This window comes from Nerophis ophidion, linkage group LG29, assembly GCF_033978795.1.
Source record: "Nerophis ophidion isolate RoL-2023_Sa linkage group LG29, RoL_Noph_v1.0, whole genome shotgun sequence".
NCBI lineage: Eukaryota > Metazoa > Chordata > Actinopteri > Syngnathiformes > Syngnathidae > Nerophis > Nerophis ophidion.
Window position 1 is genome coordinate 2,238,209 of NC_084639.1, and position 14,127 is coordinate 2,252,335.

Sequence of the window (14,127 nt, forward strand, 5' to 3'; positions counted from 1 at the left end):
TGCGGTGTGTTGTGTGGCACGTCTGGCTCTTCTTTGTCCTCGAGTCCTCCAGTGATAATGCAGTATGGAGGGGAGGATTACTGATTTAGAAGCAACACTGTGGAGGGACGTTAGCCGCCAGCTCGTTAGCGAGGACGCTGCATTTCGTCGAGGACGCTTTCGTTCGCTTGGCGGCACACCACCAACAGAAAAACGTTAAAAAATGAAACTCCACCAGGTCGTTGTGCCTTATTTTGTTTTTGTTTGTGTTTTCCTGTGTGTCGTGCTTTACTTCTTGTCTTGCACTTTTATTTTGGTGGTACTTCCTGTTTTGTTGATATTTTCTTGTAGCGCACCTGCTAAGTGTAAGCAAGCAAGGCTATTTACGTTCTTGCCATCCTTCTTTGTGTGGACATTGTTGATTGCTAAGTCATGTACGGATATACAAACCCCGTTTCCATATGAGTTGGGAAATTGTGTTAGATGTAAATATAAACGGAATACAATGATTTGGAAGTCCTTTTCAACCCAAATTCAGTTGAATGCACTACAAAGACAAGATATTTGATGTTCAAACTCATGAATGTTGTTTTTGTTTTGCAAATAATAATTAACTTAGAATTTCATGGCTGCAACACGTGCCAAAGTAGTTGGGAAAGGGCATGTTCACCACTGTGTTACATCACCTTTTCTTTTAACAACACTCAATAATCGTTTGGGAACTGAGGAAACTAATTGTTGAAGCTTTGAAAGTGGAATTCTTTCCCATTCTTGTTTTATGTAAAGCTTCAGTTGTTCAACAGTCCGGGGTCTCTGCTGTCGTATTTTACGCTTCATAATGCACCACACATTTTCCATGGGAGACAGGTCTGGACTGCAGGCGGCCCAGGAAAGTACCCGCACGCTTTTTTCACGAAGCCACGTTGTTGTAACACTTGTCTTGCTGAAATAAGCAGGGGCGTCCATGATAACGTTGCTTGAATGACAACATATGTTGCTCCAAAACCTGTATGTACCTTTCAGCATTAATGGTGCCTTCACAGATGTGTAAGTTACCCATGCCTTGGGTACTAATGCACCCCCATACCATCACACATGCTGGCTTTTGAACTTAGTTTTTTTTCCTCTTTGTTCTGGAGGACACCACGTCCTCTGTTTCCAAATATAATTTGAAATGTGGACTCGTCAGACCACAGAACACCTTTCCACTTTGCATCAGTTCATCTTAGATGAGCTCGGGTCCAGCCAAGCCTCCGGCGTTTCAGGATATTGTCGATATATGGGTTTGGCTTTGCATAGTAGAGTTTTAACTTGCACTTAGAGATGTAGCGACCAACTGTAGTTACTGACAGTGGTTTTATGAAGTGTTCCTGAGCCCATGTGGTGATATCCTTTACACACTGATGTCGTTTTTTGATGCAGTACCGCCTGAGGGGTCAAAAGTCCGTAATATTGCTTACGTGCAGTGATTTCTCCAGATTCTCTGAACTTGTTGATGATTTTATGGACCGGAGATGGTAAAATCCCTAAATTCTTTGCAATAGCTGGTTGAGAAATGTTGTTCTTAAACTGTTTGACAAATTGATTACAGATTGGTGACCCTCACTCCATCTTTGTTTGTGAAAGACTGAGCATTTCATGGAAGCTGTTTTTATACCCAATCATGGCACCCACCTGTTCCCAATTAGCCTGCACACCTGTGGGATGTTCCAAATAAGTGTTTGATGAGCATTCCTCAACTTTATTAGTATTTATTGCCCCTTTTCCCAACTTATTTGTCTCGTGTTGCTGCCATCAAATTCTAAAGTTAATGATTATTAGGGACGGCGTGGCGCAGTGGTAGAGTGGCCGTGCGCAACCCGAGGGTCACTGGTTCAAATCCCACCTAGTACCAACCTCGTTGTGTCCTGAGCAAGACACTTCACCCTTGCTCCTGATGGGTGCTGGTTGGCGCCTTGCATGGCAGCTCCCTCCATCAGTGTGTCAATGGGTAAATGTGGAAGTAGTGTCAAAGCGCTTTGAGTACCTTGAAGGTAGAAAAGCGCTATACAAGTACAACCCATTTATTATTTGCAAAGAAAAAAAAGATTATCAGTTTGAACATCAAATATGTTGTCTTTGTAGTGCATTCAACTGAATATGGCTTGAAAAGGATTTGCAAATCATTGTATTCTGTTTATATTTACATCTAACACAATTTCCCAACTCATATGGAAACAGAGTTTGTACTTGGTGGACGCCGTAAGTTTCTGCTGTCGTCCAGCATTCTGTTTCTGTTTACTTTGTAGCCGGTTCAGTTCGACTTTCGTTTTGCGTAGCCTTTTCCTTTACCTTTCGGGGTTTTTTTTTGTTTTTTTTGGTTTAAGCATGACATACCTTTTTACGGGTTTCACGGTGGCAGAGGGGTTAGTGCGTCTGCCTCAAAATACAAAGGTCCTGAGTAGTCAGGGTTTAACCCCGGGGCTCGGGATCTTTCTGTGTGGAGTTTGCATGTTCTCCCCGTGACTGCGTGGGTTCCCTCCGGGTACTCCGGCTTCTTCCCACCTCCAAAGACATGCACCTGGGGATAGGTTGATTGGCAACACTAAATGTTCCCTAGTGTGTGAATGTTGTCTATCTGTGTTGGCCCTGCGATGAGGTGGCGACTTGTCCAGGGTGCATATAGGGATCACAACAAAATTGTCTTCGTCTCACCCGACACATTCTGAATTTCACAAAGCGATGAACTCCCTGCTGACGTGGAGTAGTACGTGCTCACCCTGCCGAGTTCGACACAAGCAACGGCGCCTTATTTGCCGATTATATTTGTTATGTTTTTTGGACCAATGAGGTGAAGTTGCATAATTTCCCACGGCACAGTGGTTGAAAAACACAGGCATAGACCCTAGTGGTTGGTGGCCAGTACTGCAGTCTGGTGTTGACAGTGCACTGCAGCGTGTGTACTAAGTGTGAACACAGTGCCTAAGTGGAAAAGCAGAAGTGTGCCTAATGAGACACGGCCCTATGGTGACCTCCAAATTGCTGCCTGACGCCCGTATGGTCTCCATTTTTTTTGGGGGGGGGGGGTGGGTTTATCCATGTGGCGTTAAGCAGGTGTGAGTGTGGAGGACAAGCAGCTAACGTGCGGAGAAGCAAGGCCACCTTTGAGGTTTGACGAGGACAAGATGATGGCCAGCAGCCAGCAGATGATGTCACTGTAAGAAGACACACCGCTGAGCATGCTGGGAGTTTGACACCTTGGTGACGTCACACTGTCGCTGCTTCTCATGTTTTTCATCAAAACTCACTTGAAGCACGTTGCTAGTTCTTGTTGTGCAGAGTGTCATGTGGTCAGTACACTTCAGTAAGTACACTGTTCATTCTAATGATGTCTCATGTTCATTACTGTGACATGACCATTGCAATATTCTTCTTTCTTGTTCTTCTTCATCGCATTCCTTTTCTTCTTATAGTTATTTTTCTTCTTTTTCTTTTTCTTCTTCTTTTTGTTCTTCCTCTTCTTTGTCTTTTTCTCGTTTTTCTACTTCAGGTTCTTCTTCTTTCTTGTGTTCTTCTTTTTCTTGTTTCTCTTGTTCTTCTTCTGGTTCTTCTGCTTCTTCCTCCTTTTCTTCTTTGTTTTTTTCAGGTTCTTCTTTTTCTTTTTCTTTTTCTTGTCGTTCTTCTTGTAGTTCTTCTTCATCTTCAGGTTCTTCTTCTTTCTCTTCTTCTTGTTCTTGTTCTTCTTTTTGTTCTTCTTCTTCTTTGACTTGTCGTTCTTTTTTGTTCTTCTACTTCAGGTTCTTCTTCTTTCTCGTCTTCTTCTTTTTTTGTTCTTCTTCTGGTTCTTCTGTTTCTTCCTCTTTTTCTTCTTCATCTTCTTCAGGTTCGTCTTTCTCTTCTTGTTCTTGTTCTTGTTCTTCTTCAGGTTCTTCTTCTTTCTTTTTTTCTTCTTGTTCTTGTTCTTCTTCAGGTTCGTCTTCTTTCTCTTCTTATTTTTCTTTGTTTTGCTTTTCTTGTTCTTCTTCTTTAGGTTCTCCTTCTTTCCCTTCTTCCTTTTTTTCTTGTTCTTTTTCGTGTTTTTCTTCTGGTCCATCTTCCTCTTCAGGTTCTTCTTCCTTTTCTTATTATTATTGTTGTTCTTCTTGTTCTAGTTCTTCTTTGTGTTGTTATTTTTGTTCTTCTTCTTCTGGTCTGTTCCCAATTTTACAAGAAAAAAGTTGCCGAATTTTAAGAAAAAGACTGCTTTTAGTTTTTGTTTTTTGTGTGGAACTTTTTTGTTAGTGATTGGTTTTTAATCTTCATTATGTACTTCACTGCGATGAGGTGGCGACTTGTCCAGGGTGTACACCGCCTTCCGCCCGATTGTAGCTGAGATAGGCACCAGCGCCCCTAAAGGGGTATAAGCGGTAGAAAAATGGATGGATTATTTACTTCAAGTTATAACAGTAGGTTTATACATTTTGGCCAAAGGGGGCGCATCTCAATTTTTTACACACACTTGTTATTTCATTTGTTGGCCAGAGGGGGAGCACTTCAATTTTTTTTTCTTACACACTTTTGATTTCATATGTTGACCAGAGGGGGAGCACTTTTAAAACCAACACACAGTCAATTTGAAAAATCCCTCCTTTTTGGGACCACCCTCATTTTGATAGATTTCACCAGCAGGGTTGTAAATGAGACATTCTCTATTAGATGCAATGGTTTTTCCGTATTGGGACCATGATTTATGTCCTAACTTGTTCACACCTCCTCACATGGCAGCTACTTTTCCTTGTTGATGTCTCAAGAAGGGTAGAAATACAAGAACACACACATCCGAAGTACAGTATGGTTACACACACACACTACCAAATATTTTTGCTGTGTCTGTAAGCTGTCCGCTGAGCGTGAGCGACTGACTCCACTTTGGCTCCGGCGTGTGAAAATATACGAGAGTTGAATCAGTGAGTAAATGATGGAAAGCAGAGCCGGAGTAACGGACGTGCCATAAAAATGTGGCGAGTTAATCACGCGGTGTGTATTTGGACAAACACACGGAGAGAAGGTTAAGGTTTGTTACAATGGAGGCCTTTTCTTCAGCCTCAGCGTTTGCACTTTGCAAGAAGCGGCGCTGAAAGGCGAGCGCGTGCTGCGATATTTCATCCATCCCCAAGTGGGAATATGTGGCTTCTCATGCCTCTTGCTCGCGAGGCCGAGGTCAGCAGGAGGCCCAGTTGAGTCCCCCCAAAAGTCTTTTTCTTCACTTTTTTATACGTACGGTCGAACTTTAAGAAAATAATCCGAATTCAGTGTGACCTGGTTTGGAGTTGAATTCATACCAAAATGGATACATGGATGATACAGCAGAGGATTGGGAGAATGTCATGTGGTCAGATGAAAGCAAAATAGAACTTTTTGGTATAAACTCAACTCGTCGTGTTTGGAGGAAGAAGAATACTGAGTTGCATCCCAGGAACACCATACCTACTGTGAAGCATGGGGGTGGAAACATCATGCTTTGGGGCTGTTTTTCTGCTAAGGGGACAGGACTATTGATCCGTGTTAAGGAAAGAATGAATGGGGCCATGTATCGTGAGATTTGGAGCCAAAACCTCCTTCCATCAGTGAGAATTTTGAATGGTTGACCAAATACTTATTTTCCACCATAATAAATTATTTAAAATTCCTACAATGTGAATTCCTGGATTTTTTTTTCACATTCCGTCTCTCACAGTTGAAGTGTACCTATGATGAAAATTACAGACCTCTGTCATCATTTGAAGTGGGAGAACTTGCACAATCGCTGGCTGACTAAATACTTTTTTGCCCCACTGTATATGTGTGTATGTATGTGTGTATATATGTATGTATGCATGTGTATATATACATATATGTGTATATGTATATATATGTGTATATATATATATATGTGTATATATATATATATATATATATATATATGTGTATATATATATATATATATATGTGGATGTATATGTATGTGTATATATATATATTTTTTTATATTTAAACATATTTTTAAATTATTTTTTTGTTTTTTAATTATTTAAAAAATAATAATAATAAATACATGTATGTGTGTATGTACATATAATAAACACATGTATGTATGTATGTATGTGTTTATATATATATATATATATATATATATATATATATATATATATATATATATTTATATATATATATATATATAATATATATATTTATATATTTATATTTATATATATATATATATATATATATATATATATATATATATATATTTATATTTATATATATATATATATACATATATATATATATGTGAACGGGACTCTCGCTGCTGTGTTGGATCCTCTTTGGACTGGACTCTCGCGACTGTGTTGGATCCATTGTGGATTGAACGTTCACAGTATCATGTTAGACCCGCTCGACATCCATTGCTTTCCTCCTCTCCAAGGTTCTCATAGTCATCATTGTCACCGACGTCCCACTGGGTGTGAGTTTTCCTTGCCCTTATGTGGGCCTACCGAGGATGTCGTAGTGGTTTGTGCAGCCCTTTGAGACACTAGTGATTTATTTTTATTATTTAAAAAATAATGATAAAAAAATAATAAATACATGTGTATATATATATATATATATATATATATATATATATATATATATATATATATATATATATATATATATATATATATATATATATATATATATATATATATACACATGTATTTATTATTTTTTTATCATTATTTTTTAAATAATAAAAATAATATATTTTTTAAATATATATATATATATATATGTATTTAATATTATTCTTTTTTATTATTATTATTATTTTAGATCAATCAATCAAATGTTTGAAATAAAAAGATGAATCGTGATCAATAACAGGTACTTACTGGCTTATACCATTCAAATTACCTTTAAAAAGACCCGGACTGCAATTTCACGGGTAACAGGAAAGACACCGCGGGAAGCACGAAGGACATGAGATGTGGGAAACAAGGACGCCAAGGAGAGACAGCAAGTACGCGGGAGGGAAGCCAGAGATGGGATACTTACGGATAAGGGTGAACTACGTTCCGGCATAGGCTCCATGGGTCCGCTGGTCTTTTTGTTGCTTGTCTTGATCGGTCTCGGGTGTGCTGATTGCTGATTGCCTGCAGCCTGAAACAGTTGGTAGAACTTCCTGCCGATGAAAAGCGCATGGAGGATCCAGCAGATGGCGCCTTAGAGGACAGATGGAGCAGAGCATTGACGGCAGCCTGGTGGGGGGAGAACTTGGAGGAGAAGCACCTCCTGTAGCTCTTAAAGGGACCCCCTCACCTCCCAGTCATGCTGGCAGTGGCTGCGTTGATGATGTCATACCGATGCTGACTCACACACACACACACACACACACACACACACACACACACACACACACACACACACACACACACACAGACACACACAGGTGGATGTAATTAGTGCATTGAGTCCATTCCTGGCACGCCATCAAACCTCCGTCCGCTCGGCTTCAGGGAGAGCAAACCTCTGCTCAACCTCTGTTTCTTGCTTTGTGCTGTTCCTTCTAAAGCGTACTGTTTAGTCTGAAGGAAAATGAGAGCTCAGCTTTTTCATGGTGCAGCTCAGACATATTGTTGACTTATTCTACACACACACAGAGATTAGCAGTGAAAAGATAAACTGGAAGCGCTCTCACCTGAAAACGGACTGGCGAGCACCCGGTCTTCAGCTGCAGCCGGGCGTCAGCTTAGAAAAGCTCTTGCCCGGGAGGAAAAGTTCACAGTGTCTGACTCTTTTTCATGACGCGGCACTTTTCGCTGCGTCGGTGTTATTTGGGCCTGAGCGATCGCGGTGCGGATTGTTATTCACCGCCTTCCCTCGCAATTTTGTCTTGATATGCGTGAAAAGTCACCATGGTCTGCAAGCGCATCCATCTATCCATTTTCTTCCGCTTATCTGAGGTCAGGTCGCGGGGGCAGCAGCCTAAGCAAAGAAGCCCAGACAATTTTAACATTTAAACCATTTTTACATTTAAACAATTTTTACATTCAAACCATTACTACATTCATTGGCTGAACAGCTATTAAGGCATAACGCAATTGCCGGCCATTTTAACTACCGAACCGTAACTTAAAAGGGTTGTCTCAACAGCTATTAAGGCATGGTGCAATTGCCCCCCCGGTAACTACCGAACCATAACTTTAAAGGGTTGGCTGAACAGCTATTAAGGCATGACCCAATAGCCGCCCATGTTAACTACCGAACCATAACTTAAATGGGTTGGCTGAACAGCTATTAAGGCATGATGCAATTACCGTCAAAGTTAACTACTGAACCATAACTTAATGTGAACTACCGAACTGAATTTGAAAGGGTTGGCTATTAGGGTATAATATAATCCGCGCCCAAGTTGACTACCAAACTGTGACTGAAAAGGGTGTGCTAAACTGCTATTAGGGTCTAATACAATCGCTGCCCAGGTTGTCTATCAAACCGTGACTGAAAAGGGTGTGCCGAGTAATTATAAGAATTTGGCCGCCGGGCAGGCTAATTTTTCGCTTATTTTATTCAGCTCTTTGTGGCTTGACATTTAATCAATCACATTTCCAAACCAACTGGTTTGAAGGATCAAACCACTCATGACATTTCAAAGTCCAAGGTTTTGGTTTTTAACAGACCATCATCAATCTCAAAGCTGCTATGCAATGTCATCTTTTAGCAGACCTTTGTTTAAAATGGTCCCTAGTGTGTGAATGTGAGTGTGAATGTTGTCTGTCTATCTGTGTTGGCCCTGCGATGAGGTGGCGACTTGTCCAGGGTGTACCCCGCCTTCCGCCCGATTGTAGCTGAGATAGGCGCCAGCGCCCCCCGCTACCCCGAACGGGAATAAGCGGCAGAAAATGGATGGATGGATGTTTCAAACTGTTACTTCTGCTTTTTTTTAGTAAGTTGTAGACTGACACAAGCATTTAGCTTTTCCACACACCATCCTGACTCATGGTTTCAACATTTGGTTCTTCTTAAGTGTATGAAATAACTTTCTACTTTCTGCAACCATTGGCCTTCCAATGTAAAGCGAGTGGAGACAATTTGGAGATAGCAGCATAGAAATATCAAGGAAGTGCTGCTTTGACTTTTTGTCTTGTTGTTAAACTTGCACCTCAACTTCTTTTTGGAGAATTTTGCTGCCGAAGACACCAAAATGTATATAACATGACATAGGCCGACATATTCCGCTGTGTGACTCAGAGTCATATAACTTGGTTTCTTGCGCAACAGCTAAAAGGTATAATGCAATCGTCGCCAATGTTAATTACCAAACCCTATCTTGGAATGGTAGGCTGAAAAACTATAAAGTATGATGCTCACATTAATAATCAAATCAAAAGATATAATGTTTGCTGTACATCTAGAAGGTGTGATGCAATAGCTGCCCATGTTAATTACCAAGCTATAACTTAGATTTTTTGCTGAACAATTATAAGGTCTGATGCAATTGCCACTTATTATGGAAAAATGTGACATCACATCCTTCCAATTTCAACATTCAAGCAATTTTAACATACAAACAGTTTCAGCATGTAAAAAAAATTCAACATTTAAACCATTCAAACAATTTAAACATTCAAACCATGTCAGCATTTAAACCATTTCAACATTCAAACAAATGTAAAATTCAAACCATTTCAGCATCAAACAATTCTAACATTCAAAACATTTTAACATTCAACACAACTTTAACATTCAAACAATTTTCACATTCAAACCATTTCTTTATTTAAACAATTTCAACATTCAAACCATTTTAACATTCAAAATATTTCAGCATTTAAACAATTTTTACAGTCAAACAATTTCAACATTGAAACAATTTTAACATTCAAACCATTTCAACATTTAATCAGTTGTAACATTCTAACCATTTCAGCATTTCAACAATTTCAACATTCAAACAATTCTAACATTCAAAACATTTTAACATTCAACACAACTTTAACATTCAAACCATTTTAACATTCAAACCCTTTCAGCATTTAAACAATTTTGTTCATTCAAACAATTTTAACACTTAAACCACTTCAGCATTCAAACAATTTCAACATTCAGTTCTAACATTCAAACTATTTTAACATTCAAATTATTTCAGCATTTAAACAATTTTTACAGTCAAACAATTTCAACATTCAAACAATTTTAACATTCAAACATTTTCAACATTTAATCAATTGTAACATTCAAAGCATTTCAGCATTTAAACAATTTTAACATTCAATTTATTTCAGCATTCAAACAATTTTTACAGTCAAACAATTTCAACATTCAAACAATTGTAAGTTTCTAACCATTTCAGCATTTAAACAATTTCAACATTCAAACAGTTCTAACATTCAAATAATTTTAACATTCAAAATATTTCAGCATTTAAACAATTTTTACAGTCAAACAATTTCAACATTCAAACAATTCTAACATTCAAAACATTTTAACATTCAACACAACTTTAACATTCAAACCATTTTAACATTCAAACCTTTTCAGCATTTAAACAATTTTGTTCATTCAAACAATTTTAACACTTAAACCACTTCAGCATTTAAGCAATTTCAACATTCAATTCTAACATTCAAATTATTTTAACATTCAAATTATTTCAGCATTTAAACAATTTTTACAGTCAAACAATTTCAACATTCAATCAATTGTAACATTCTTACCATTTCAGCATTTAAACAATTTCTACATTCAAACAATTTTAACATGCAAACAATTTCAACATTCAAACTATTTCAGTGTGTGTGTGTGTGTGTGTGTGTGTGTGAGGTCGCAGCAATCTGTGGTTTATTCTGGCACGCATTGTTAAGATGTCACATCAGTGCATGTCATCACTCCCTGGGAAAAAAAAGATCGTGTAGTCGTTAACAACCGTGTGTCTGCAGAGAAGCTTCACTTCATAAATCCTCCCTCCCGCCTTCATTTGCTGTGGCCTTCATGTCGCTCCTCTCACGTCTCAATGGAGGATGGAGATAATGACTTCCATCAGGCTGCACAGCCAGTGCATAAATCACACTGTGTGTGTGTGTGTGTGTGTGTGTGTGTGTGTGTGTGTGTGTGTGTGTGTGTGTGTGTGTGTGTGTGTGACAATAGAACCTCAATTTACAACCTTAATTGGTTCTTGATCAGGGTTCTTAAGAAGGAAAGTTTGTATAGTTAAGCAAATGTCTCCATTAGAAACAATGTGAACATGAATACTGAACACATGAATGTTGTACAGCAGGGGTATCAAACTCAAACACAGAGTGGGCCAAAAGCTTATATAACTTTAAAGCGACATGCAAAATTGAGTTTTAAATAATGATAATATTAAAGCTGCAAGCAGCGATGGACCGGACCGACTTTTGCTGGTGTTTCCTGCCTTTACCCATTCAACATATCTTTACCTGCACGTTACCTACCTTCTCTGCATTGTGCGGTCACGCTGGTGCTTCCTGCTTTCAAGCGGCCATCTTGTTACGGCAGCAGCGCAGCAGCAGCAGTTCTTTGAAGGCTCGTAAAATCAAAACCAGAGCTTTTCGCAACTTTTAATCAGAAGGGTTCACTCTCTCTCCTGTGCAAGTTTGAAGCCGAGACAACAAACGCACTCAGAGGAGATCATGTTTGAAATAAGGTGACGGGTTTTTACAAAACTTTTGTTTGGAAGGGGTAATTGAAAACTTCTGTTGATTTTTGCTGAAGGATGTCAATGAATGAAATGTAGGTCTAAGTGAGACCTACATAGAAGTTTTTGTTTCATGCCTCTACGACATTCCTACCGGAAGTTCCAAGCCGTTTTGTCTGTGTTTTCTTCCTAGGAGCAGTTTTGTCTGTGTTTTATTCATAGGGGGCGCTAGAGCGCAATTTTAAGTTTTGGGTTGGTTTTTTGTTTTTGTTTTTTTATTAGATCGCAATTTTCGCCAGCCCTGAAGTGTGTGTCCAGTTTGGTAAGTTTTGAAGCATTTTAAGGGGGTCAAATTACAGCTCAAAGAGGCAAAAATGATATTTTTTTAGGAAACTTTTGTTTTGATGGGGTTTTTGCCAACTTCCTGTTGATTTTTGCTGAAGGACGTCAGTGTATGAAATTTAGGTCTAAGTCAGACCTACATAGAGGTTTTTGTTTCATGTCTCTACGACATTCCTAACGGAAGTTACAAGCAATTTTGTCTGTGTTTTTTCTTAGGGGGCGCTAGAGCGCAATTTTGAGTATTGGAGTTTTTTTTTTTTTTGCCAGTCCTGAAGTGTGTGTAAAATTTGGTAAGTTTTGAAGCATGTTAAGGGGGTCAAATTACAGCTCAAAGACGCGCCGGTATAATAATAATAAAACCTTGGAAATACAATAGGGTCCTCTGTCCCAAAGGGACATTCGGTCCCTAATAATTAAACAATATCTCTGGCATATCAAATAAAATTTAAATAAAAAATTCAATGCCTCTTTTGTATTTGCAGCCTTCTGAGGTAAATATATATATATGTATATATATATATATATATATATATCTTGATTGGATTATCCAGAGAATAATGCTTGATACCATGGTAGAGCGCAATATGTAGGTGTGGGAAAAATCACATGACTACTTCATCTCTACAGAACTGTTTCATGAGGGGTTCCCTCAATCATCAGGAGATTTTGAGGGAACCCCTCATGAAACAGTTCTGTAGAGATGAAGTAGTTTTGTGATTTTTCACACCCATACATATATGTGTATATATATATATATATATATATATATATATATATATATATATATATATATATATATATATATATATATATATGTATGGTATACATATATATATGTATGTATGTATGTATATGTATATATATATGTATATATGTATATATGTGTATATATATATATATATATATATATATATATATATATATATATTAATATTAATATTAGTTGCTTTACATACAGTCGTCTTTTGGCCCTCGACCAAGTGTTTTTTTGCCCAAGTCAAAAGGTTAGGTCACTCCTGATTTGGCTGAACGGTCCTCATTTTTCAGCCACCCTGCCAACACACACACACTCACACTTTAAAGTCACAAAACTCCTTACCTTTAACGGACAGGTGGCTGCAACAATTAGAAAGAAAGATCAAATCCACTTTACCTGGTCGGATACTTCTTTTTGTGTGACGGAAGACAGTGGGAGGCAGTGTCGACAATGCTGTGGATGCTTCCAAAAAAAAGGTTCAAACCACACATTGCTTGTTTATCGCTTTCTTTAGACTCATATTGAGCCAGCAAAACTAGAATCTTATTCAGTAGACTAAAACACACAGAGTAGCCTGCCCATGATGGATGTGCTGCCGGGCACACAATGGGTGCATGAAACGTTGGTACAAAATAGCATAGTTTAGTCATTTGAAAATGTCCTACAATAAAGGGTTTGTCAATCGAGGTTCCACCCTCTACGCTTTTTGTGAGAAAAAAAAAGTAAAGTTGTAGAGAAGTAAGGGTGGTGTTGTGGGTGTGTTGTGGCGTCATGGCGGCTGCTTCTGGCGTCATGGCGGCTGCTTCTGGCGTCATGGCGGCTGCTTCTGGCTGAGACGCCGGGACCGCCAACACCCGCCTTTTTCACACAGGTTGTGGCCACATATCCTGTGTCTCTTTAGTCACTTCTGGGAGGACATGACCCTTTAGGAAAATACTGGCCCCTCTGGTCACACACACACACAAACACACACAGACACACACACACACACTTATTGACACACACACAAACAGACGGAAACAGAAACATATTGAGACACACACACACACACACACACACACACACACACACACACACACACGCACACACACACACACACACACACACACATACTAGACATTTGGGACTCATGTTTCCAAGCATGCAAACAGCTGTTAAACATATATCTAGTGTGTGTGTGTGTGTGTGTGTGTGTGTCTCAATATGTTTCTGTTTCCGTCTGTTTGTGTGTGTGTCAATAAGTGTGTGTGTGTGTCTGTGTGTGTTTGTGTGTGTGTCAATAAGTGTGTGTGTGTGTATCATTATGTTTCTGCATGTGTGTGTGTGTGTGTGTGAAAATGTTTGCGTGTGTGTGTCAATATGTTTCTTTGTGTGCGTGTGTTTGTGTGTGTGTGTGTGTATCATTATGTTT

The 14,127-nt window shown here is 38.8% G+C and overlaps 1 protein-coding gene and 1 long non-coding RNA gene across 2 annotated transcripts in view; one reads left to right on the forward strand and one right to left on the reverse strand.

Moving 5' to 3' along the window:
- The window catches only part of fgfrl1a (fibroblast growth factor receptor like 1a), a 187,770-nt gene that overhangs the window by 143,152 nt on the left and 30,491 nt on the right, over positions 1-14,127 (forward strand). The window lies entirely within an intron of this gene.
- On the reverse strand, positions 2,109-13,372 carry LOC133546252 (uncharacterized). Its single transcript, XR_009805042.1, has 5 exons — positions 13,113-13,372; positions 12,916-13,011; positions 7,279-7,325; positions 7,015-7,181; positions 2,109-4,347 (listed from the first exon to the last, which is right to left on the reverse strand). It is a non-coding gene; the product is annotated as an uncharacterized LOC133546252 (long non-coding RNA).